Genomic DNA, 25216 nt, shown 5'->3' with positions numbered 1-25216 from the left:
CCAATAGGCTTTAAAAGCGAACAGCATGGAGCCTGACCAGACTGCGCGGATGCGCAGGCTGGTCTGGATCCATGCTGGTCGCATACCCACTATGTTGGTTTTCCCATGGCGCGGCTCAATATTATTCTGACGTCAATCAGTTTTTAAAAGCGAATACACAAACGAATGCCTCTTCTCGGTCTAGAAAGAGTCATGATTTCATTGCAAAATCAAAAAACGAAAAAACAGATTCTAGACTTTAAGTGCCATGCGAAGATTGTATCAGCCGGGTTGTTTATGTTTAATCTAGCAGAAGCTATGACTTCTCAGATTATTGCAGCCAAACCGGTGTCTCAGTTTTTACCATTTGATAAAAAACCTCACAATATGAATTTTACATATAATATATCTTCCCAAAATCTACCCCCACAAGAGGCATTTAATTAATTTTTTTGGCCCCCGCGTTTGTCCGTCTGTCCGTCCGTCCGTCCGACTTTGTGTCGTGCATATCTCTAAAAGTATTTGACCTAGAGTCAGCAAAAATATGACTGTTATACAGCATCTGAAGTAGTGCAGCAGGGGTTTTGTTTAGGGTGTCACTAAGAGAGATCAGAGTTATGACCATTGACTTCGTATAGAATATTCATAAAGGGACTAAATGTTTGTGTTGCATGTATTAGTATCAGAAAAAGTATTTAGCCTACGGTCATGAAACTTTATAGAAATATTATTCAACATGTGAAGTTGTGACATGGTGTTTAGTTGTGGATATCACTTGCTCAGACCAGAGTTATGGCCCTTGATTTTGTCAAAAATATGCATAAAGGACCTGCCAGTTTGGGTCCCAAAGTACGTGACATAAAATCAAGAATCATCAGAGGATTGTTACATATCATGTGAAGTTATAAACCTGGGGTTTTATTTTGAATTTGGCTCAAACAAACTAGGATTATGGCCCTTGATTTAGTCTAAACATGCATTAAAGTTCTAAAAGTGTTTGCACATGTATCTAAAAATAATTTGATATACAGTCATAAAACATAATAAGACTGTTATTCAGCATGTGAAGTTGTGACTTAGTCAAAGTATTAAAAAGGCATTACTATTTGTGTAGCATGTATTTCAAACATTAATCGTCATACATTCATAAAACATTATGGGATTGTTAATTAGCACGTGAAGTGGTGCATGTTGGAGTTTTATTTAAGACGTTACAGAGTTAGACCAGAGTCAACGCCCTTGGGTGAGTAACAACTATGCATAAAGGGCTTAAATGTTTGTGTCGCATATATCTGAAAACGTATTTGACTTAGAGACATGAAACCAAGCAAAAATATTATCAGCATATGAAGTTGTGCATCTAGGGTTTTCTTAGGGATTTTACTCAGCCGGTCCAGAGTTATGACCAGTGACTAAGTAAAACATGCAAAATGCCTAAATAGTTGTGTTGCATGTATCGCATAAAGTTTTGACATAGAGTTATGAAACTTTGTAGGAGTGTTGTTCATTTTTTATGAAGTTGTGCCCGTGGGTTTTAGTTTGGGACTCCTCTCAACAAGACCAGGTATATGACCCCTGAACTAGTAAAACTATTCAAAGAGGGCTTAAACGTTTGTGCCTGTATCCAATTTTTTTTTACCTTGAGTCATGAAACCGTACAAACTTTTATTCTGCATGTGAAGTTGTGCACGTGGCATTTAGTTTGGGATTTCTCCTACCCAGAACATTGTATTCATTATCGTATAGACAACAATGTATCGGCATTTATAATTTCCATTTCTCACTGCGCCGATTTATCGATTTCCATGCACAGTTCGTGATAAAAACAATTTTGCAAAGCTTCAGTAAGTTATAAAATCAGAGAACAATTTATCTGGATGGTACTTATAGAAAGCGAAATATTGATTGCATCATCAAGGAAAAGTGTGAAGCCTTTAAGACACAAATACATTTCCTGGGATAATTGTTTCTGCATATTTGATAGAGTAGATCGAAAGGTAAGCCAATTATTTATGGTTCTCAACATGAGCAGCAGCATAATATCCGGAATATCCAAATAATTGTCTGGGCTTGTGTATTCTATACTGTTGATCATTGTCTGGGAAAGTGTATTATTATCTTGGCAAGTGTATTCAATACAGCTAATCATTGTCTTGGCAAGTGTATTCAATACAGCCAATCTGTGTCTTGACAAGTGTATTATTATCTTGGCAAGTGTATTCAATACAGCTAATCTGTGTCTTGACAAGTGTATTATTATCTTGGCAAGCGTGTTCAATACAGCTAATTATTGTCTTGACAAGTGTGTTCAGTACAGCTTATCTGTGTCTAGACAAGTTTATTATTATCTTGGCAAGTGTATTAAATACAGCTAATCATTGTCTTGGCAAGTGTATTCAGTACAGCTAATCAGTGTCTGGGCAAGTGTATTATTATCTTGGCAAGTTTATTCAATACAGCTAATCATTGTCTTGGCAAGTGTATTCAGTACAGCTAATCTGTGTCTTGACAAGTGTATTATTATCTTGGCAAGTGTATTCAATACAGCTAATCATTGTCTTGGCAAGTGTATTCAATACAGCCAATCTGTGTCCTGACAAGTATATTATTATCTTGGCAAGTATATTCAATACAGCTAATCATTGTCTTGGCAAGTGTATTCAATACAGCTAATCATTGTCTTGGCAAGTGTATTCAATACAGCTAATCTGTGTCTGGGCAAGTGTATTATTATCTTGGCAAGTGTATTCAATACAGCCAATCTGTGTCTTGGCAAGTGTATTCAATACAGCTAATCTGTGTGTGTCTGGGCATGTGTATTATTATCTTGGCAAGTGTATTCAATACAGCCAATCTGTGTCTTGATAAGTGTATGATTATCTTGGCAAGTGTATTCAATACAGCTAATCGATATCTTGGCAAGTGTATTCAATGCAGCTAATCATAGTCTTGGCAAGTGTATTATTATCTTGGCAAGTGTATGTAATACAACTATAATCACTATCTTGGCAAGCGTATTCAATACAGCAAATCATTATCTTGGCAAGTGTATTCAATTCAGCTAATCATTATCTTGGCAAGTGTATTCAATACAGCTAAACATTATCTTGGCAAGTGTATTCAGTGCAGCTAATCATTATCTTTGCAAGTGTATTATTACCTTTGCAAGTGTATTATAACATGTACAGTTGATGATCGTCTTAGCAATTGGTCTCTTTACAATTAATCACTGTCTGTGTATTCTATACGGTCGATCATTGTTTGGGAAAATGTATTCAATACTGTAAATCAATAATTGGGCAAATGTATTCATATACAGTTAATCATTGCCGTAACATTGTATTCTTTACAGTATACAGTACGTAATTGTCTTGGCAAGCGTATTCTGTACAGTTAATCACTAAGTGGGCAAGCGTATTCCGTAGAGCTGGTTATTGTGAGTGCAAGTGCATTCTGTACTGTTAATCATTGTTTTGGCAAGTGTATTCTATACAGATGAGCATTGTCTAATCACTGAGTGGGCAAGTGCATTCTATACTGATGGCATTGTCTTAGCAAGTGTTCTGGTTAATGTTATTCATTGTCTTGGGAGGTGAATTCTATACAGTTAGTCACTGGGTAGGCAAGTATATTCTATAGGGATGGACATTTTCTTGGAATGTGTTTTCTATACAGTAAATCTTTTTCTTGGCAAGTGTATTCTCTACAGTTAATCACTGAGCGGGCAATTGTATTCTATGCAGATGGCGTTGTCTTAACAAATGTTCTGGTTAATGTTATTCATTGTCTTGGGAGGTGAATTCTATACAGTTATTCACTTGGTAGGCAAGTATATTCTATAGGGATGGGCATTTTCTTGGAATGTGTGTTCTATACAGTAAATCTTTTTCTTGGCAAGTGTATTCTCTACAGTTAATCACTGAGCAGGCAATTGTATTCTATACAGATGGCATTGTCTTTCGAAGTGTGTTCTATACAGTTAATCATTTGTAGGCAAATGTATTCTATACAGATGGATATTGTCTTGGCATGTGTGTTCTATACAGTTAATCTTTGTCTTGGCAACTGTACTCTGTAGAGCTGGTTTTGCAAGTGTATTCTATACTGTTAATCATTGTCTTGGCAAGTGTATTCTATATTGTTAATCACGGAGTAGGCAAGTGTATTATATGGAGCTGGTTATTGTCTTTGCAAGTGTGTTCTATACTGTAAATCATTGTTTTGGCAAGTGTATTCTATACAGATGAGCATTGTCTAATCACTGAGTAGACAAGTGTATTCTATACTGATGGCATTGTCTTAGCAAGTGTTCTTGTTACTGTTAATCATTGTCTTCGAAAGTTTGTTCTATACAGTTAATCATTGGGTAGGCAAGTGTATTGTTATTGTCTTTGCAAGTGTGGTCTATACTGTAAATCATTGTTTTGGCAAGTGTATTCTATACAGATGGGCATTGTCTTGGCAAAAGTACTGTATGCTATTAAAAATTGCCTTGGAAAGTATTTTATACACAGATGACCTTGTCTTGACATGTGTATTCTATGCAGTTAATCATTGTTTTGGTATGTATGTTCTATATTGTTGATCATTGTCTAGGCAAATATATTCTGTACTGTTATTAATTGTCTTGGAAAGTGGTTTGTTTACTCTTAATCACTGAGTGGGAAAGTGTATTCTATAGAGCTGGTTATTGTCTTTGCAAGTGTATTCTATACATAGTCATTATCATGACAAATGTATCCTATAAAGTTAACAATTATCTTGGAAAGTGTACTCCATACAGTTAATTATTGTTTTAGGCATGTGTATCCTATGCAGTTAATGATTGCTTTGGCAAGTGTATTCTATACAGTTAATCATTGAGTTAGCAAGTGTACCCTATACAGTTAATTATTATCTTGGCAAGTGTATTCTATATTATTGGTCATTGTCTGGACAAGTATATTACATAAAGCTGATCATCGCCTTTGCATGTGTATTCTACAAATTAACTATTGTATGGGCAAGTGTATTCTGCTCAGTTCATCATCTTCTTGGCAAGTGTATTCTTTACTGTGTATCATTGTCCGGGGCAATTGAATTCAATCAAGTTAATTATTTTCTTGCCTACCCAGCGGGGAAAGTATACATTTATCCGAGCACGCCCCGAGGATAGATATTCCTGTCTTTCTCTTTCCCTAGGGAAAAACCTTGTCTAAAATAGCGTGCACTAAGGTGACGTCACATAATACTGGCACTATTGTGACTATATAAATAATGTCAGGAAATACCAAACTTTATTTGTCTCCATGATCTATTTTGAACGTGATAGACAAGAAAAATGATCTAACATGTCTGCCTATGTAAGACGGCTGTTTTCCCAACCCTCGGGACAGCTTGGATAAAAAACCTCGCTAACGCTCGGTTTTCCATTCCACACTGTCCCTCGGGTAGGGAAAAACCCGTCTTACACAGGCAGGCATGTGAGATCCTTATAGTCTAAACAAGTGTATTCTACAGGCCATAGACAGAATATGCTTCAGACTAGAAATCTACCAATGTATAATCCACGTGTCCGATCACTGAGGAATGTAAATGTTCTCCTGACTATATAACCAAAGGTGTAGGACCAAGGGGAACCAATTATTTTTTTCTTACAAGATAAGTTTTTTGACATGCAGTTGAAAGGCGCGTTTTAACCTAACAAAACATACGCAAAAAAAAATGGAATTTCATGTAAAAAACCGTAAACGTTCTTCTTTCATTTTTTTTATACAACGAATAATGTCCTCCGCATTATTGAGCATCAGAACTGAATGCATTTTCTGACCTTCATCGATTGTTACGTTCATATTTGTAGACAATAATGTATCTCGTTGGCGGAAACGTGCTTGGATTAAATGATTCAGAAATTTGTTAAAATCTCGTCTGCTATTAGTTTTGTTTTCTCTCTTGTTTCATGTGTCAATTCCATTAATAATGTATCTTTTCATACTAGGCCATGCACGGTACAACCTTTAACCGATCATGTTTCGTTTTACATTTTAATTGTCTAGTCCCAATACAAACAGAAAGGATAAATAATTCTGCTGTTCGATCCATCTTTGCTGTACATAGGTTTTCGTTCAATATAATAGGGTTATTATAATAGTAGCTCGATCTGGGATGCTGTATTCGGCTTGAGTGGATTTTTGTCAGACCGGATCTCACGAGGCGCGCAAGCGCCGAGTTAGATCCTGCCTGGCAAAATCCACGAGAGCCGAAAACAAAATCCCAGATCTAGCGACTTTTATAATGACCCTTTTATCATATACCTCCGCCTTTTTCTTTGTTGTTTTGTTATTGAACGAAATCTTCGATGTTTATCGATGTTAGAATAGAACTTAGTGAAGTGTTTGTGTGTGCTATTTATAGAACTGTGTCAGATCGTGCATATTAATGAAAGTAGTCCGGCAACATACAATACAAAAGGTACAATACGGATTTTTTTCTGCCTGTTCATATTTACTTGTGAAATACAAGCCGAATTTTAACAGAATTTATATCTATAGGTATATAATAAAAGACAATATCATGGCTATTATATATCATTCTTTAGAATTCCGATTACAGTAACAGGAATATTTTAAATGTATATTGATGGAGCATTCAGCCATTTTTGACACATTTAATGAAATGAAATATTATTAAACTAGCTGTGACAAATTAGAATAAGTGGCCAATATATCATTAGGCATCAAAGATCCCTAATGACACAAAATGATACATTCTCTCTACAGGTGAATGTATAGCGAACCTTTCGAGCGCGCAAGAGAACGCAAAGCTTTGAGAAGTTTACACAGATTCTGTAAATATAACACATCATTTTTCTTAGTTTAGTGTAAAACTTATCCTATGGTTATGGTAATGTTAAGTAGTATAAGTATACATGTATTAGAAAATGTAACAAATAACATTTTGTCATCTTGTGGAGTCCCTTGATAGCTCAGGCGGTATATATGTATATGTAAGTTATATCACCTAGCATACCAAGTAGACACGCTGGTCCATGGTTAGAATCCATGTCTGTTTATTTTGATCATTATTTGTTTTAGTATTTATAACTTATTGGATGTTTCATTTCCTGGTCATCAGAAATCTGAATCGTGATAAATCAGCGACAAGATTCCGGAAGGCCTTTATAAAGTTTAATGTTTGTTAACTAACGCAATTTTATGGTAAGAACAGAATTAAGGTGGTCACAGAATTAAGGTGGTCACTATTATTGCATTAAATCTTTTGCTAACTTCTATCACCGTTACCCGGAAAAAGTTTAAAGTATTTTATAGAGTCTTCTATGACAAGGTAACCTGATTTTCATGGAGGTGAATTTTACAAACATTGGGAAATTTGAGTGCATAGCCATTTCCGATTGTATTTATTAACTGTATCAAACGCTTTACTGAAAGAAACTATGTTAGTAATATTTGCTCTTCAGTCCTTTAAACAAGTGGTCACTAAGCTTTCCTCTTTGACTTTGCGACGAAGGAACGGCTTGAGGCTTCCTTCACAATTAGCTCTTAAATCCGATCAAGTGACAGACTGGTTTTCTATTTGTCCCCTTTCCTGCTTCGTCATGCCCTTAATAGTGTATCATTTGGTGTTCTGGTTTCTGCAACGCCATTGAGTGCATGCGTTTACGATTCCGTAGAGTCTGGTCTTAACTATATCTTTACCTGAGCGTTTTATTTTATTTTACTTATGTATTCTCTGTGGTTACTTTTAAGTGTGTCAGGGATTCGTCCGGACTTAACATAATTTACACTATCTTGTAACACAGGAACACTCGGAGGATTAAATAGCTATGTTCGGCGCCAGTGAAGTAAATAAAACTCCTCTGTAATGATGTTGTATTTGGCCACTTCAAGGCGGTGCTATACATGAGCTGAGTTCAGTCAGCATGCACGTGCAAACATACTAGTTCCACTATTTTAATATGGAGCGTTTTATGGGCGGCTACGTTCTTTGAATGCTGAATTTCCTGTGAAACAGCATCACACCATTCGTTTCTATGGTGGCAGACAGTCAAAAGATAAAAACATGCTTTGTCTTCCAGAATAATAAGCATTGTTTGAGACCGATATGCAGCGCAGTGTGCACACGCACGCGTAGTGCTTTGGCGTAATAATGTGTTTTCATTTCAATAATGCTCGGCAAAATGATCTTGTACACTGTTCGACTACATTCAGTACTTATAGTTGTGCCTATCATAACAGTGCCAAAAGCGTCTTTGTAGACTAATTTAGGTGAATGTAAAGAATTAAGCTCAGTTTGCACATACCATAAAAAGATTCTTTTTATAGACAGAAATTTCAACAGCGTTGTATTGCTAAACATATCTCAGTACACAGCTCAAGGTGACAAAGTGTACAAGGAAGAACTTTGATCCTTTTTAATTCTTTTAATTGGAGACAAATTAATGAACCTTTGTTGCAGCCAAGTTATAGAGTACCTTATCCAGAGAAAAATGTTCGTGTTATAAATGATTACAATAGAAGGGATATGTCACTGTAACGTAATGATAGCGCTGGTTTTTTTTTTTTATTTTAATTGAATATCTTGTCACAATGTGCCGTATTACATTGAAATGAATTTGCACGAGGATAACTTGCCTAGTGTATCATTTCATCTCGATAAAACATAGTCATTTGGAACCCGCAGAGTTTCCAAATAACCTTTTGTAAATAATGGACCCTTATGGGAATAATTTGATAATGCGGAACTGTTTAGCGATGGTTTCAAATTCTGCGTGTTGTTGACAATTGAACCGTGCCATGAGAAAACCAACATAGTGGGTGTGCGACCAGCGTGGATCCAGACCAGCCTGCGCATCCGCGCAGTCTGGTCAGGCTCCATGCTGTTCGCTTTTAAAGCCTATTGGAATAGGAGAAACTGTTAGCGAACAGCATGGATCCTGACCAGACTGCGCGGATGCGCAGGCTGGTCTGGGTCCATGCTGGTCGCAAAGCCACTATGTTGGTTTTCTCATGGCACGGCTCAATTGATGATAATGCAATACTCTAATACTCCATATAATCCTAAAATAATGATAATAATAATATTTTTTATTGTTATTGTAATAACTTTACATCATAATCTAATGAAATATTAAATAAATCTAATGTAAATAAAAGTCAGAGCTTTATATTACTAGTATATGAAGAAAAAGTACAAGCATTTATTTCTGATGTGATTCGGATCTCGAGCAATAATTTCGACTACATACCTGCAAGCCATTTAATAAGTATATAATATAGATTTATACTGTTTTGCAACTAGCTGAGCCCTTCTTTTGTTATTGCTCCATTTTTTTGTTATTTCTATTAAAATTATTTGTGATTGTTAAAAAAGTTTCCTAAATTACTTTTGAGTCGATGATAAAAACGATTTTGATAGGATAAGATAGGACATCAGGTGACGCACTGACTCAAAACGGAACAAATTTACATACGGAAAAATGTTCTCATTTTAGGGGCCAAATATATATATTTTAGCGATTCCCTGTAAAATTCAGTCACTATGTACAGCAGAAAGTATTAAAATTTCCATGTGTCCTCGTATGTGTAAAACATGTTGTGAATAAAGGATCGAAGGGGCTTTATGTGTGGGTTATAAGGCAGGATTTATGCTTGAGCACTAAAAATGTACTCCTTATAGCTACAAATAAACCTATTAAGTATTATAATTTCAGTTTTGACTTCATAACGGGATTAAATCATGTTTGCTTGTGTCATGCATGTTTAAACCCTGCTAAATAGTGTACACTGTGAATAAAGGATCGAAGGGATGTGTGTGTTATAAGGCAGGCTTTTCACATGTTTGAACACCAGAAAAATGTATTCCATATAATTCCAAAATAAACTTTTTTCCTCTCCGTTTTCTTTTTCATTTTTCAGTGATTTTGTAATAAAACCATGATCATCGGATATGAAATGACCCAACTTAGTGACTAAGAAAATTAAGGCTTAAATTGCGAAAGAAAGGTGTCTACCGTTTTCAAATTTCACTGTTGTCTAATTGAGGAATACTGTTCATAAACTGGGAAAAGAAGTGTATCTAAGCGATCTTTATGTTATAAATCAATCATTTACTAAATAATTTTGTTAAAATAAAGTTAACCCATTTTGCACGTGCAGCCGGTGAAAATTTAAGTTTCACTAAGAAATTTCCAGATATCTTTCACCGTCACAGTTCAGAGAATTGCAGAGAAAAGTGTAATGGATTTCAATCTAACAATAAAAACAAACATGTCCTCATTGCATTTGTATCAATTATACTATCTTTCTGTTGAGACATTTGACACTTCTTGGTCTTTTTATGGATGAATTTTGTTTGTTTTCGACATGACTGCGTCATGAACTCAAAAATGATAAAAAAATAATCAAATATCCTACCAAAATAATAAATGCACTGTAAAAATATATTATTCATTTTCTGCGTCAGAAGAGCAAATTAAGTAATTGTTTATGTGGTTTTGCCAGGTGTATTCTTCGTTTCTAAATTACCCAGATAACATATTGACATTTGGCAAACATAACAATTAGCCCTAAAACAACAACTTGTAGTAAATAAAGGTGTGCGATGGGAGTAAACTGTGAACAATTTGAGAGCTTCCATGTGCTTCCTTTGGTTGTAGAAACAGATTCAGTGAAAAGCGTAACTAAAGCTAATCGCAACACCTCATCTTGAAATATTTTTGGATTGTTGATATTATCACTTTTGAATAATATTACATTAATTAAATACATTTTGTTCCAAATAGACAAGCAAGATGTACTTTCAACTGTTTATTTTATTCTACTGACTTTGGATTGGTACTAGCTTTTTTTCTTTCTATGAATACCAATTAACACTAATTACCGCAAATTTAGTGAGATATTAAATGCATATGAGCCGCGCCATGAGAAAACCAACATAGTGGGTTTGCGACCAGCATGGATCCAGACCAGCCTGCACATCTGCGCAGTCTGGTCAGGATCCATGCTGTTCGCTAACAGTTTCTACAATTCAAATAGGCTTTAAAAGCGAACAGCATGGATCCTGACCAGACTGCGCGGATGCGCAGGCTGGTTGGTATACTTTTTCTTCTATGATACCAAAACACATATTACCGCAATTTTGTCATTAAAGCATATATATTTTGGCAAACATGTATTACCAAAGACTTCCCGGGCTAATTCGGCATTTCATCGATTTTTATGTCTTACTATATTTCTAAGTGTGCAATAATCTGAGGGTGTCTGATTATCAAGCAATATGTGAAACCTTTTGTTAAGAAACGAGGAAATTTTCTGAAACATTTTCAGCAATTTTGATGGAGTACCTGCAGTCTGTATGGTAAGAGCCAATCATTTATGCATCTGAAACACGACTTATGATATCTAAATACCGTGATTTGTTTAAACCATTGCCTGTGCAAGTGTATTCGAGATAAAAAAAGGAGAATAAATTTGTTTTTCCCAATACGAAATAAGCAACTTCTTTAGGTGAAAACAATCAAATTGTCTTTTAACACAACAGTTACTGAAAATGTGAATAAAATAAGACAGTTTTAGTCAGAAATATGAGAAATTTTAACGTAAACACACAGTTCAATATCTTCAGAAAGAGGCGAAGATAGGAACACTTACTTAAATGCAATTCATACTATTCTAAAGCTTCTGTCAATAAGAAAGAGGCGAAGATAGGAACACTTACTTAAATGCAATTCATACTATTCTAAAGCTTCTGTCAATGATATAATAATAATAATAATAATAATAATAATAATGATAATAATAAAAGCACTGAGGCATATTGCTATTCTCGTACTATTATAATACACTTCTTTTACATTTTTATATTTTGTCATGAACAAATAAAACAGGACCAAAAAAAATAGAAAAATGTACGTTCAATGTGCGCTTGTGCCCCTCCCCTCCTGCATGTTTAATAAACCGGAGGTAATAGTGCAACGCCATTTATCCGGATAATTTAGATTAAAGCCTTTACACGATACGAGGATTGTTCAAATATGAATGCATCTAGAATGTTATCTCGCTCAATAATGCAAAAATCACGAGGAAATTGAGATTATTGGGTAGATAAACATGTTAGCTTTACATTGATACCACACCCATTAAAATCCGTTCACTTTAGCTGTGTCTGTCGCTCACTAAACATTGCCTACTCGTGTATACTAATACAAAAAATGGTTGAAAGAAGGTCAGCGTACGCCGTTGAAATACGGTCCTATATTAAGGTTTCGATGGAGGCCTTGAGAAACAAAAATCAAACAACACCAAATCATAGAAAGAAAGAGTTGTTTGACATGAAAATTGAACAGCATGTAAAACATGTATATTACTTTACGAAACAAGTGTCAGTATACTGATATAAACATTGAATTCCGGAAAAGGGCTGCCTAAAGGGGCTCCACTTCCGGACAGTTAAACGCCTTTAAAAACTCATCCATTTTCAAAGAACTGTTACACATGTTTGTTTTGATGCATTTGCAATAGCGTGCGAGTGGTGAATTTCACGTAACAAGGTGGAACATAGTTTTCAGCAATTGTTTATCTTTTTTTCTTTACAAATGGCATTCATTTTCAAAGGGAGACAACTTTTCTCAAAGATTACTTAAAATAATCGGAAAAAGTTGTTTCCCTTTGAAAATGAATGCCATTTGTACTTAAAATAATCGGGAACAGTTGTCTCCCTTTGAAAATGAATGCCATTTGTAAAGAAATAAAGATAAACAATTGCTGAAAACTGTGTTCTACCTTGTTATGCGAAATTTCACCACTCGCACGCTATTGCAAATGCATCAAAACGAACATGTGTAACTGTTCTTTGAAAATGGTGAGTTTTTAAAGGCGTTTAACTGTCCGGAAGTGGAGCCCCTTTAGGCAGCCCTTTTCCGGAATTCAATGTTTATATCAGTATACTGACACTTGTTTCGTAAAGTAATATACATATTTTACATGCTGTTCAATTTTCATGTCAAACATTTCTTTCTTTCTATGATTTGGTGTTGTTTAATTTTTGTTTCTGAAGGCCTCCATCGAAACCTTAAGAATCGTTGTATTCTTGGCATAGGGTGTAAAGGCATTTTTGATGAAATATGTTCTGTTTATGGGCATAATGAAATGTCTTTTTCGACAGTTATTCGTTGGTTTAAGAAATTCAAATGTGGGTTAGTTTCAACAGAAGCTGCACCACATGGCCGTCGGCCGAAAACAGCAACGTCTGCCAAGATGGTTGATAGAGTGAAAGAAATAGTTGCTACTGATGCAAGATACACCGCTAGGCAAATAGCTAGTATAGTTGGCATCTCATTAGGAGCAGCTCATACAATTCTGAAACGTAATATGAAAATGAGAAAGATCTGTGCTAGATGGATTCCCAATCTGTTGACAGATGAGCAGAAAAAGGCACGCGTGCAATGCGCAAAATTGTTGCTTAAACAGTTTCCAAATTACAATGCACGGTCTTTCGCAAATGTTATCACTGGTGAAGAGACATGGGTTCATTTTTTGAGCCCAAACGAAAGATTCAGAACAAAATATCGGCAACAAAGTCTGGCAAAAGACCATGCATTGCAAAGCGGACCATGAGTGTCAAGAAGGTAATGTATGCCATATTCTTCACAACTCAGAGCCCTGGCATACAGGTTGCAAATCCGTAAATGCGAAGTTTTACAAGACTAAAGTTCTTCGAAAACTGAAGAAATATTTCAAAAATCGAAGACCCGCAACTGGTTTGGCCAATGTCAGATTGCTACATGACAATGCGTCATCGCACAAGGCGTCTATTGTACAAGACTTTCTGAAGCAGGAAAAGGTTGTTGTGCTCCCTCACCCTCCTTATTCGCCTGACCTTGCCCCGTGTGACTTCTTTTTGTTCCCAAGGCTCAAAAAATACCTTTCTGGTCGAAAATTTGTGCAGCGCAAACACCTCGGTTCTGCAATATTCCAGTGTCTTCAGAGTATACCTAGAAAAGACTTTGAAAATGCTTTCAAGGATTGAATTAGAAGACTGAAACTTTGCATATCTGTTGGAGGTGAATACTTCGAGGGGACCAAATAAAATTTTCATTGAAATCTATCAAGGATACATTTTTATGTGCTTAGATGCATTCATATTTGAACAATCCTCGTATACGGAAATGAAAATCGTTTTATGCGTTAAAGGCAACCGGTGAGTAAATTTATCAATTTAACGTTATTATCTTTCTGAAGTATAAATATTGATATAGAAACGTTTTGGCACGTCCAACTAATTCTAGGTAACGTGTTATGTACGGATCACTTCAGTCATGTGTAAATATCTCTAAAACGAGCACACGGGCCTACACTACATTTCATGTCACCATAGATGCTTATTTACAATTGTGAGAAGTTTCATTAAAATCTACATTGCAGAGAAAATTTCCACTCGCAAATTTTAAAATGATACTGAAATTGCTTTCACATAAACGCTTGTGTGAGGTCCAAATTGTTGAAATCAGTCAAGCAAAAAATCAAGCACACGACCCGATATTTTTTATTTGCCACATTTACATTCTGAAAATATATTCTGAAGTTTTGAAATGGCGTTTTATCAAATTCTAGTTATGGTAGAACAACTTTTTATATGAAGGTGCAGAACTACCTTAATCCCCACCGTGTTCTACAGAGCCCGATATAAAGAAAAGGCAACCAATGTACAGATGCATTCAGACTCCTTACAATATGACCAAAGGCGTCCACTCCCTGTTCATTTCAAATTGAAAAGTTGTAAAATACATGAAAAGGTTTTATAGAAAGAATGCAGGAACACTCGTTCTGTTTTACAAATATATTTTGAAAGATTCCGTCCTTTTCGTTGTTATCAAACAAGAAACCAACTGCAACGCCGGCTAAAAATAACACAACCTTTCCTTAATTGCGCATCGGAATTAATGTATGTTACATTATTCCCTGGCGGTGACGAGAAAGCAATATCTGTATGCAGTCAATAATAAGATATTATTGATCAAGGACATTCCGTAGGCTGAAATGTTATAGTGTCGCATTTCTCTGCTTCGATTTAATGAATAGGAAATTTATAGTGTTTCATCTGCTGTAAGTTATTTCTATTTCTCTGTCTTGCTTCTATGTACACAATTAGTTTGACTTCATCATGTATGGTATACTTCAATTACTTATTACCAATGTTAAATATTGGACTAGCGTTTCTCATAATGATTTGTTTCCTGCAAAGAGCCGAAAGATATTGCGTACATGCATGCATGTTTCTTAAGGTTTGCTTTCTATAAAATATATGCTAAATGCACTGTGATATCATCGCTTGTGTTAGGGATTCACCTGACGTGCACAGCTTTTATCTACACCGTCCCGTGATATCGGAACAGGGTAGGGGTTAAGAGTGTGCTTCGTTGCGCGCCATAAACCGGTCTAAGATCCCCAGTGTTGTTCTTGACCATGACCATTTAATGGCAGCGACTCAATATGTCCCTTTGTTTTGACCGCGTTGTTTGTATGTCTTGCCAGGCCTATATGCCTGTACCTGCGCATGCGCGTGTTGTGGTCGTGTGTACTGCCATGTGTGAACTGATGTGAGTTGCTGTTTTGAAAGGCTGCATTCTTGGAAGGTGACTTTACCTGTGAGATATTTATACATGTACCTTTTCTGCAAGAAGGAATTATTAAACGTAAAACTACAGGCCGCAAAAGGAGACTGAGAGTATTTCATACCATATGCTTTTTGGTATGTGTCAATGGAACTGATTCATTATAGTAACATAAATATGCATGCATATGCAAACTATAAATTACAGCCGTCATTGTTAGGAAAAGTCAACTTTACATGTGGACAAGAACTATCGTATAGTGAAAGCATGCTATATCACGCAAAAAAATCATGCATTTGTCTACTTGCACTGCATGTCAGTTTCAATATTATTCGTGAAGACAAAGTATGTTCTTATCTTTTGACTTCTGCCACCATAATAACTAATGGCATTTTCATGATCTTCAAAACTTATATTTTGCAGGTAGTCAATCTACTTTGGCATTCGTTATCATTTGTCTCTCACAGAACAATCCTGGTACACAAATGGCTCTTACCAACAGCCCTGTTATCTCGCCCCTCCAAAATCTATCTGGATTCTTAAAATATGCGATGATTTCTGCACTCTCTCTTTAAACCTATCTTAGTTATTCTTTTAACAGCCCAATCAGGGTGAATCTATTTAACTCATCCGTATCTATACCTAAAATGTCTACAGTTAATCAATCTGCACACCTTAACTGGCAGTTGTATATGATGTAAACTGAAAGAATTGAAACTGAATGCAATGACTATAAAATTACAGTTTCAATCACGCTGTGATTGACTTTTGAAAAAAACTCGTAAATAAAATGTACAAATACATTTTCACCTCAGGTAACACATTTTCAAATTTTATATTTACATGTATCATGTATACAGTAAAATAGTACAATCTTAAAATCTCGTGTCCCTATATCCGACCTATACTACTTCTACCTACCAAAAAACCTTTAAAAAATGACTGTAAATGGTGTGGATTTTATTATTATACAATCTAGATATTAACCCTTCTCATGCTGGACACGATTGGCCCTGGCTTTGCGACCAGTGTAGATCCTGATCAGCCTGCACATCCGTGCAGTCTGATCATGACCTGCTCTGTTCGCCATTCAATCAGTATCTTTTTGCTAAGCACCCCTTTAAACAGTTAAAGGTACTGTCCAAATTGAAAGATATTGTTTCCATCAGATGAAATGATTTGATCTGTACACGTGTGCAAGTGTTGAGGAAATAACTTCAAGCTTAAAAACAATGAGAAAAAAGAAATGCTATGAAATAATTGGTATGTTCTTTGAATTCTACCACATGTTGTGTGTGTTAACATTTGTACTTATATATATTGCAATTAGACCATTTATCTAAACAATATTTATTCCTCAACAGAGGTAAAGGAACCTTTCATACATATAAAAGTTTCTGATTTATTCTTGGAACTCAGTTACCACTTCATAAATTGCGACCCATGTGCTTAACAATAGTTCTGTTTTCGTTTGATCAGTTTAAACACTGTCTGAAACATACAGCATCGATTGAATTACTGCGCTTTAGGTGGTGACAGTATATAATATGAGCCGTGCCATGAGAAAATCAACATAGTGGGTATGCGACCAGCAAGGATCCAGACCAGCCTGCGCATCCGCGCAGTCTGGTCAGGATCCATGCTGTTCGCTAACAGTTTCTCCAATTCCAGTAGGCTTTAAAAGCGAACAGCATGGAGCCTGACCAGACTGCGCGGATGCGCAGGCTGGTCTGGATCCATGCTGGTCGCAAACCCACTATGTTGGTTTTCTCATGGCACGGCTCATATAAATTCAAATGTAATCTGAAAAGTAGACAGCACATGCGCATACGCACATGAAATTGCAGTTATTATGACACCAGATACCTGCAGCAGTAACATGGCATTGTGGCTGATCCTTGTTATTATTTAATTCATTAATAATCTTTAATATTTATTTTGCTGAACAGAAAATGTTTTTTTTATTCGAAACTGGATAGGCAACCATAAAGCTGGAGTGTTATATTTTACCGAAAAACGCATAAGTTAAAAAATAATATTGCGCTTCTTGTGTCGAGATATCACTCTGATATCACTCTGGTTAAAGATCTATCGAAATAGTTTAATTAGTGTTCAGCCAAATATACACAATGATTGCTATTTGAAATAAGTCAATGAATAAAATACACAGTGACTGCTATTTGAAGTAAGTCAATGAATAAAATACACAGTGATTGCTATTTGAAATAAGTCAATGAATAAAATACACAGTGATTGCTATTTGAAATAAGTCAATGAATAAAACTATGTTGAGAGTATATACGTTTTCAGTTCCGCGACCTAACCATGTGTGACACTAAAAGAGATTTATCATTACATGTGCTAAGTTGATGTGCATGTGTATACGCTTACACACATCCCTCTCCGTATAAAGTGTTGTATAAATGACTTCGTACTTTCTGTAAGCCGTTTTTTCTTGTATTTCAGTAGTTTAAGTTTTGATGATTTTGCTAAAAGGCTTTGCGTACGTGAGTATATCACATTCATGCTAAAAGCAGAGGTACTTAAAAATCAATTAAAAGACTCGTTAAAAACGTGTTGTAAATCTGAATCTTAAAGTTTGTGTACAAAAAATGTAAAATGGTAAAGAGTGTAGTGCTTGAGTTATAAATCCTTGTTTTACAATTTCGCGAAGAAATCTTTCTGTCAGAATAAATCAAACACTTATTTAATATGTTCTGTAGCCTTTGGTGATTAATAAGATTAATTGTGTTTCTCAGGTAGCCTAATATCAAGATGGATCTGTTATTGTACAAACGCTTTAGTAAATTTGTGGAATCTAGCATATAATTCACAAAAAAAAAAAATAGAACCTAAGAACTACTTTCATTTTCTTTGAAAACGATGCGTAGTTTATACTATTATCATTTGAGATAAATTTTGTTCGGCACCTGAACTATATTAAACTGGAAGGATTTCTTTGTGTTTCTGATTACAATAAACAAATATTTGGAACTGACTTCAAAACGATGAGAAAGGGATGCACTTTTATACTGACATTTCTCGTACTGTGTTTAATTTGTGAATACTTCAAATGAGAATATTTTCTAAACTGGCTTATAGTTCGCAACATGCTCACTACTGGTAACAGAATGATATGAGCCGTGCCATGAGAAAACCAACATAATGGGTTTGCGACCAGCATGGATCCAGACCAGCCTGCGCATCCGCGCAGTCTGGTCAGGATCCATGCTGTTCGCTTTTGAAGCCTACTTCAATCATAGAAACCGCTAGCGAACAGCATGGATCCTGGCCAGACTGCGCGGATGCGCAGGCTGGTCTGGATCCATGCTGGTCGCAAACCCACTATGTTGGTTTTCTCATGGCACGGCTCATATATTGTCTAGATGTGTTGTTGTTTTTGAAAGTCAAATAATTCGATCAAACCTATAAACGGGTAAATCATCACTGACGGTTTTGATTCTGAAGTTTTGAAATGGCGTTTTATCAAATTCTAGTTATGGTAGAACAACTTTTTATATGAAGGTGCAGAACTACCTTAATCCCCACCGTGTTCTACAGAGCCCGATATAAAGAAAAGGCAACCAATGTACAGATGCATTCAGACTCCTTACAATATGACCAAAGGCGTCCACTCCCTGTTCATTTCAAATTGAAAAGTTGTAAAATACATGAAAAGGTTTTATAGAAAGAATGCAGGAACACTCGTTCTGTTTTACAAATATATTTTGAAAGATTCCGTCCTTTTCGTTGTTATCAAACAAGAAACCAACTGCAACGCCGGCTAAAAATAACACCAACCTTTCCTTAATTGCGCATCGGAATTAATGTATGTTACATTATTCCCTGGCGGTGACGAGAAAGCAATATCTGTATGCAGTCAATAATAAGATATTATTGATCAAGGACATTCCGTAGGCTGAAATGTTATAGTGTCGCATTTCTCTGCTTCGATTTAATGAATAGGAAATTTATAGTGTTTCATCTGCTGTAAGTTATTTCTATTTCTCTGTCTTGCTTCTATGTACACAATTAGTTTGACTTCATCATGTATGGTATACTTCAATTACTTATTACCAATGTTAAATATTGGACTAGCGTTTCTCATAATGATTTGTTTCCTGCAAAGAGCCGAAAGATATTGCGTACATGCATGCATGTTTCTTAAGGTTTGCTTTCTATAAAATATATGCTAAATGCACTGTGATATCATCGCTTGTGTTAGGGATTCACCTGACGTGCACAGCTTTTATCTACACCGTCCCGTGATATCGGAACAGGGTAGGGGTTAAGAGTGTGCTTCGTTGCGCGCCATAAACCGGTCTAAGATCCCCAGTGTTGTTCTTGACCATGACCATTTAATGGCAGCGACTCAATATGTCCCTTTGTTTTGACCGCGTTGTTTGTATGTCTTGCCAGGCCTATATGCCTGTACCTGCGCAGGGTATATTGTGATTATTGTAGCAGTGAAAACAAACATGCGTAGAATAATCCTTATTTACAATAATAGTGCTGACATGTAACACGGACTAGAGTATACAGAATTTCAGGTTTTTATGACAGATACAGTATCGGTACGTTTGGTAAGATTTAGTTTTTTCAGTCTTGATTTTTTTCAAAATGTTTTCTTTTTTCATACGAATTTGAAATATGTTGTGAAAAACAATTTTCGCTCTTCGTTCTTCTCTACAGTTACTATCAGAGGTAAGAGATAACGTTTATTTTCAGATCAGAAAGTGCTATTTAAGAGGATTTTATGGCAAAGATATGTATTTTAAAAGGATTCTTACGACTGATTCCAGTCTATGGGTAGAACTAACGTCGTTATAATTTTTACAGTGTCTCTTTTATTGCTTAACAGCTGCTTTATATTCAATATTTCCCAACAACGTATAGCTTTGTAGAGAATCAGTATTAGATGCTGATGCTGTGAATAGAATTTAATAATGTTGATGGATGCTGCTGATAACATTGCATCATTTATCTATGAACAATTATAATATCAGAATTGAATTCTTTATTGGTAAAGACCAATTTTTCAGAGAGGATTGTTGTTGGTTAAAGCTGGGTTTACTCTTACAAAAGATGATGAATCAAATATCTTAAGTGTTGCTTTGAACATAAATCCTTTTAACCCCGTTTTCTTCAGCATCCAATATCTTAATGAAGATAATGGTTCTGTGCTGCAGGTTCAATCAATGGATTTTTTGAAATTTTAAAATTTCCTTTTTAATCTCAATTAATTTGAGCCACGTCCCTGTCAAAGGCGTCCAGACCGGTTTTAGAGTATCGTCATTAACCCTTAATTCCTTTTGTAACCGATCTAATATTATTTCAGAAAACCTAGCGTTTATTCCCAAGAAAGTATTAATTTCGAAGCTAAATACGGCTTTGCAACATGTAAAATCAAAATACAAACATAACAAATATAAGACAGATGTCAGAATAGAACCGACATTCAAAAAGTTGAACTTCGTTGAAGGGTACTTCTCATGCACACTTGGTATTTGATACGATTTTGTTTGGTGCACATAGTACTGCCACGTGACTTTACTGCCAAGTTATCACAGAAACACAATACATTACGTAATAGACAACAGATAAAGGAACGCAGTGGGAGCAGCCAAACGTTAACGGTGCACTAAACTCCATTCTTACCCCTCTCTCCATCCCCCCATGTTCCACAAAGCCAAAGAGAGAGCTTCTAATGTACAATTGTATTATTCACAGTCTGTGTGGAATTCAATTGTACTCCTGCCGATATTACCGAAGGCGTCGAATCCGTGTACATTTGAACTTGAAAAGTTGTGAAGCTCATGTAAGGAATATGTTTTTTGTACAAAGAATTTTTCAAATCCAGAAATTACCCAGACAGTGTAATAGATGCTGCATTTAACAAGATGCATAATGTTACACAAGACGAAGCTCTGAAATACAATAACAATTCTGATCAGGTTGATATTGTGCCTTTTGTTACTGAATATAATCCCTCCCTCCCTAACATTGCTAGTATCATACATAAATACTGGGATTTATTTAAACTATCGCCAAATGTCTCAGTCCAACAGTTGCATTCCTCAAGACCCGTGTTAGCATACAAACGTGGTAAAAATCTTAAAGACTTCCTTGTAAAGTCTAGATATTCTGCAATGCCCCCTACCCCCATCAGCGCCCGTTCCAGCAAATGCTACCGACCTAGATGTACACATTGTAGCAAGATAGTAGAAACTGATGAATTCGTTAGTTCTTCTAATTCTTCTATGTATAAACTTAGATTTAATACAGACTGCACATCATCAAATGTCATTTATGTCATAACTTGTAAAAAGTGCAACATGCAATATGTGGGTCAAACACGACAACAGGTTTCTAAACGTATGAACAGTCATAAATTTGACATTAACAATTTCAGCGATCCAGCATATGCTAGCAGTGTGGCTGCCCATTTCAACAGTACTCATCACAATTTAGATGATTTCAGTTTTTTACCAATTGACATTGTCGATAATGATTTAAATAGATTATTACGTGAAACGTCCTGGATTCACCGGTTAAATACCGTGCACCCATCTGGCATGAACACCAGCGTTTTGTTTACTGTGTGAATACAGTTAACGAGTAATATTTAATACTGTCTTATATACCAACTTTTTCATAGTATCCCTACAGCTTAAATATTTTCACTGTATAGTATTGTTTTTAATGTATTTTCTAACTTTAAAATAATATTAATAATTTTTGTAGAAGTTAAGAATATATCGGCTCTATTTTCCAGCACTTTGATATTTTATTGCCGTTTTATTACCTCCCCTTATTACTGCTTCAAGGTTCCTTTTTCCTCCGTTTGACTGCATTTTGTCTTTAATCGTATTTAATGAAAGTTTTTAATTTTGTGATTGTTTCTGTAATTATAATATGTGTGATTAGCTTTTAAATTAATGTTAATTTACTATTTATATAATTATAAGTAGATCTATCGTTAATTCTCGCTTATGCTTCACATGTATACTTCAAAATTTGTCATGTAGATATGTTGGGTTTTATATTTTTTTTCTCTACTTCATATTGAAGAAATATGTTTTCGATAAATACCCGCCGTATCATTATGATCCGTATCTATATGTACATTAAAACAAACATATTCTATATTTGCGCTTTTTGTCACGTTGACGTTCGCGTCCAAACGGACGTGACGTCGTTTGTATTGTACGTTGTTATTTCTGACGAAGACATAAAGGTCGAAACTAGTCAAGAATGTGTTGTCTTGGTCATTTTAAATCCTTTTGATACACAAAGAATTCTGGAACTCTTGTCATGTTTTACAAATATATCAGTTATCAATTGCGAATAGCGGAAAACTTCATAATTTCAGTCTTTCGCTGACAATGAAAAGTACTGTGCAATTCAGTTAGATTTCTGTAAAGCCCGTTTATTTTGCTTCTATTCAACAAACACATTAGCTTTAACACTTCAGAAAAAAAAAGGCAAGAAAATTGGCATATGTTATAATATATACCAAGTGATAAACATAAATGAACTCTTGGCCAAAATTTTACAAAATTTGATCGATTTGAAACAGGAACATAAGGTTTTATTCTATAAGCGTTCTTCCTATGTCTTTCACAGGCGAATTGATCTCGGCCTTAAATAAACCACAAAGCGGAGTTTTGAACCTTTCTGTTGTCCAGATTAATCCTAACCGTTTAAGCTCTTTGCGTTGTTTAAAAAAAAAAACAACAACAAAAATATAATTGCAACTTCGACTAGTTGTAACACCAACATTTTCTTAACTGCGCATAGGAATTTAATGTATATTCCGCCATTCGCTGGCTGTGACGAGATGCAGTCAATAAGGTATTATTGATCATGGATTTTCTCATGGGCTGAAATGTTAAGAGTGTCGCATTTCTCTGCTTTGATTCAATGAATATTAAATTATAGCGTTTCATCTGCTGTAAGTTATTTTTATTTCTCTCTCTTGCTTTTATGTACATATTTAGTTTGATTCCTTCAATTACTTATAATCTTATAATCAATGTTTATTATTGAACCAGCGTTTCTCAGGATGATCGTTTTTCTGCAAAGAGCCAAAAGGGCATTGCGTACATGCGTTTATGGTTCTTAAGATTTTCTTTTTATATGAATTTACAAGAGCATTTTCTTATGTTATATGCCATATGCACTCTGTTGCCATTTCATGTTAAATGGATTTACCTGACGGGGATAACTTTTATTTACATCTTCCTGTGACATCGGAACATGGTAGCGATTAATAGACTTTCTGAAGCAGGAAAAGGTTGTTGTGCTCCCTCACCCTCCTTATTCGCCTGACCTTGCCCGTGTGACTTCTTTTTGTTCCCAAGGCTCAAAAAATACCTTTCTGGTCGAAAATTTGTGCAGCGCAAACACCTCGGTTCTGCAATATTCCAGTGTCTTCAGAGTATACCTAGAAAAGACTATGAAAATGCCTTCAAGGATTGAATTAGAAGACTGAAACTTTGCATATCTGTTGGAGGTGAATACTTCGAGGGGACCAAATACAATTTTCATTGAAATCTATCAAGGATACATTTTTATGTGCTTAGATGCATTCATATTTGAACAATCCTCGTATACGAAAATGAAAATCGTTTTATGCGTTAAAGGCAACCGGTGAGTAAATTTATCAATTTAACGTTATTATCTTTCTGAAGATAAAATATGATATAGAAACGTTTGGCACGTCCAACTAATTCTAGGTAACGTGTTATGTACGGATCACTTCAGTCATGTGTAAATATCTCTAAAACAAGCATACGGACCTACACTACATTTCATGTCACCATAGATGCTTATTTACAATTGTGAGAAGTTTCATTAAAATCTACATTGCAGAGAAAATTTCCACTCGCAAATTTTAAAATGATACTGAAATTGCTTTCACATAAACGCTTGTGTGAGGTCCAAATTGTTGAAATCAGTCAAGCAAAAAATCAAGCACACGACCCGATATTTTTTATTTGCCACATTTACATTCTGAAAATATAGTCTGAAGTTTTGAAATGGCGTTTTATCAAATTCTAGTTATGGTAGAACAATTTTTTATATGAAGGTGCAGAACTACCTTAATCCCCACCGTGTTCTACAGAGCCCGATATAAAGAACAGGCAACCAATGTACAGATGCATTCAGTTGGACTCCTTACAATATGACCAAAGGCGTCCACTCCCTGGTCCTTTCAAATTGAAAAGTTGTAAAATTCATGAAAAGAAGGTTTTTATAGAAAGAATGCAGGAACACTCGTTCTGTTTTACAAATATATTTTGAAAGATTCCGTCCTTTTCGTTGTTATCAAACAAGAAACCAACTGCAACGCCGGCTAAAAATAACACCAACTTTTCCTTAATTGCGCATCGGAATTAATGTATGTTACATTATTCCCTGGCGGTGACGAGAAAGCAATATCTGTATGCAGTCAATAAGATATTATTGATCAAGGACATTCCGTAGGCTGAAATGTTATAGTGTCGCATTTCTCTGCTTCGATTTAATGAAAAGGAAATTTATAGTGTTTCATCTGCTGTAAGTTATTTCTATTTCTCTGTCTTGCTTCTATGTACAAAATTAGTTTGATTACATCATGTATGG

General features: G+C 35.4%; 1 protein-coding gene across 3 annotated transcripts in view; it reads left to right on the top strand.

Annotated features, from left to right (window-relative positions):
- Nucleotides 1-25216, top strand: part of LOC123532919 (secernin-2-like) — a 133095-nt gene that overhangs the window by 4173 nt on the left and 103706 nt on the right. Inside the window, exon 1 of one of the 3 annotated variants that reach the window (XM_053517786.1) lies at nt 19558-19579. The exons of 1 other annotated variant lie outside the window; for it this stretch is intronic. The gene's annotated coding sequence lies outside the window, so the exon portion shown is untranslated. Of the gene's footprint in view, nt 1-19557; nt 19580-25036; nt 25151-25216 lie in introns of those variants that run through there. One more of the 3 variants, XM_045314533.2, reaches the window with a different exon arrangement.

This window comes from Mercenaria mercenaria, chromosome 11 (genome assembly GCF_021730395.1).
Source record: "Mercenaria mercenaria strain notata chromosome 11, MADL_Memer_1, whole genome shotgun sequence".
Lineage (NCBI taxonomy): Eukaryota > Metazoa > Mollusca > Bivalvia > Venerida > Veneridae > Mercenaria > Mercenaria mercenaria.
Note: the sequence above shows the minus strand (reverse complement) of the source record. Positions and strands in the feature narration are given on the sequence as shown.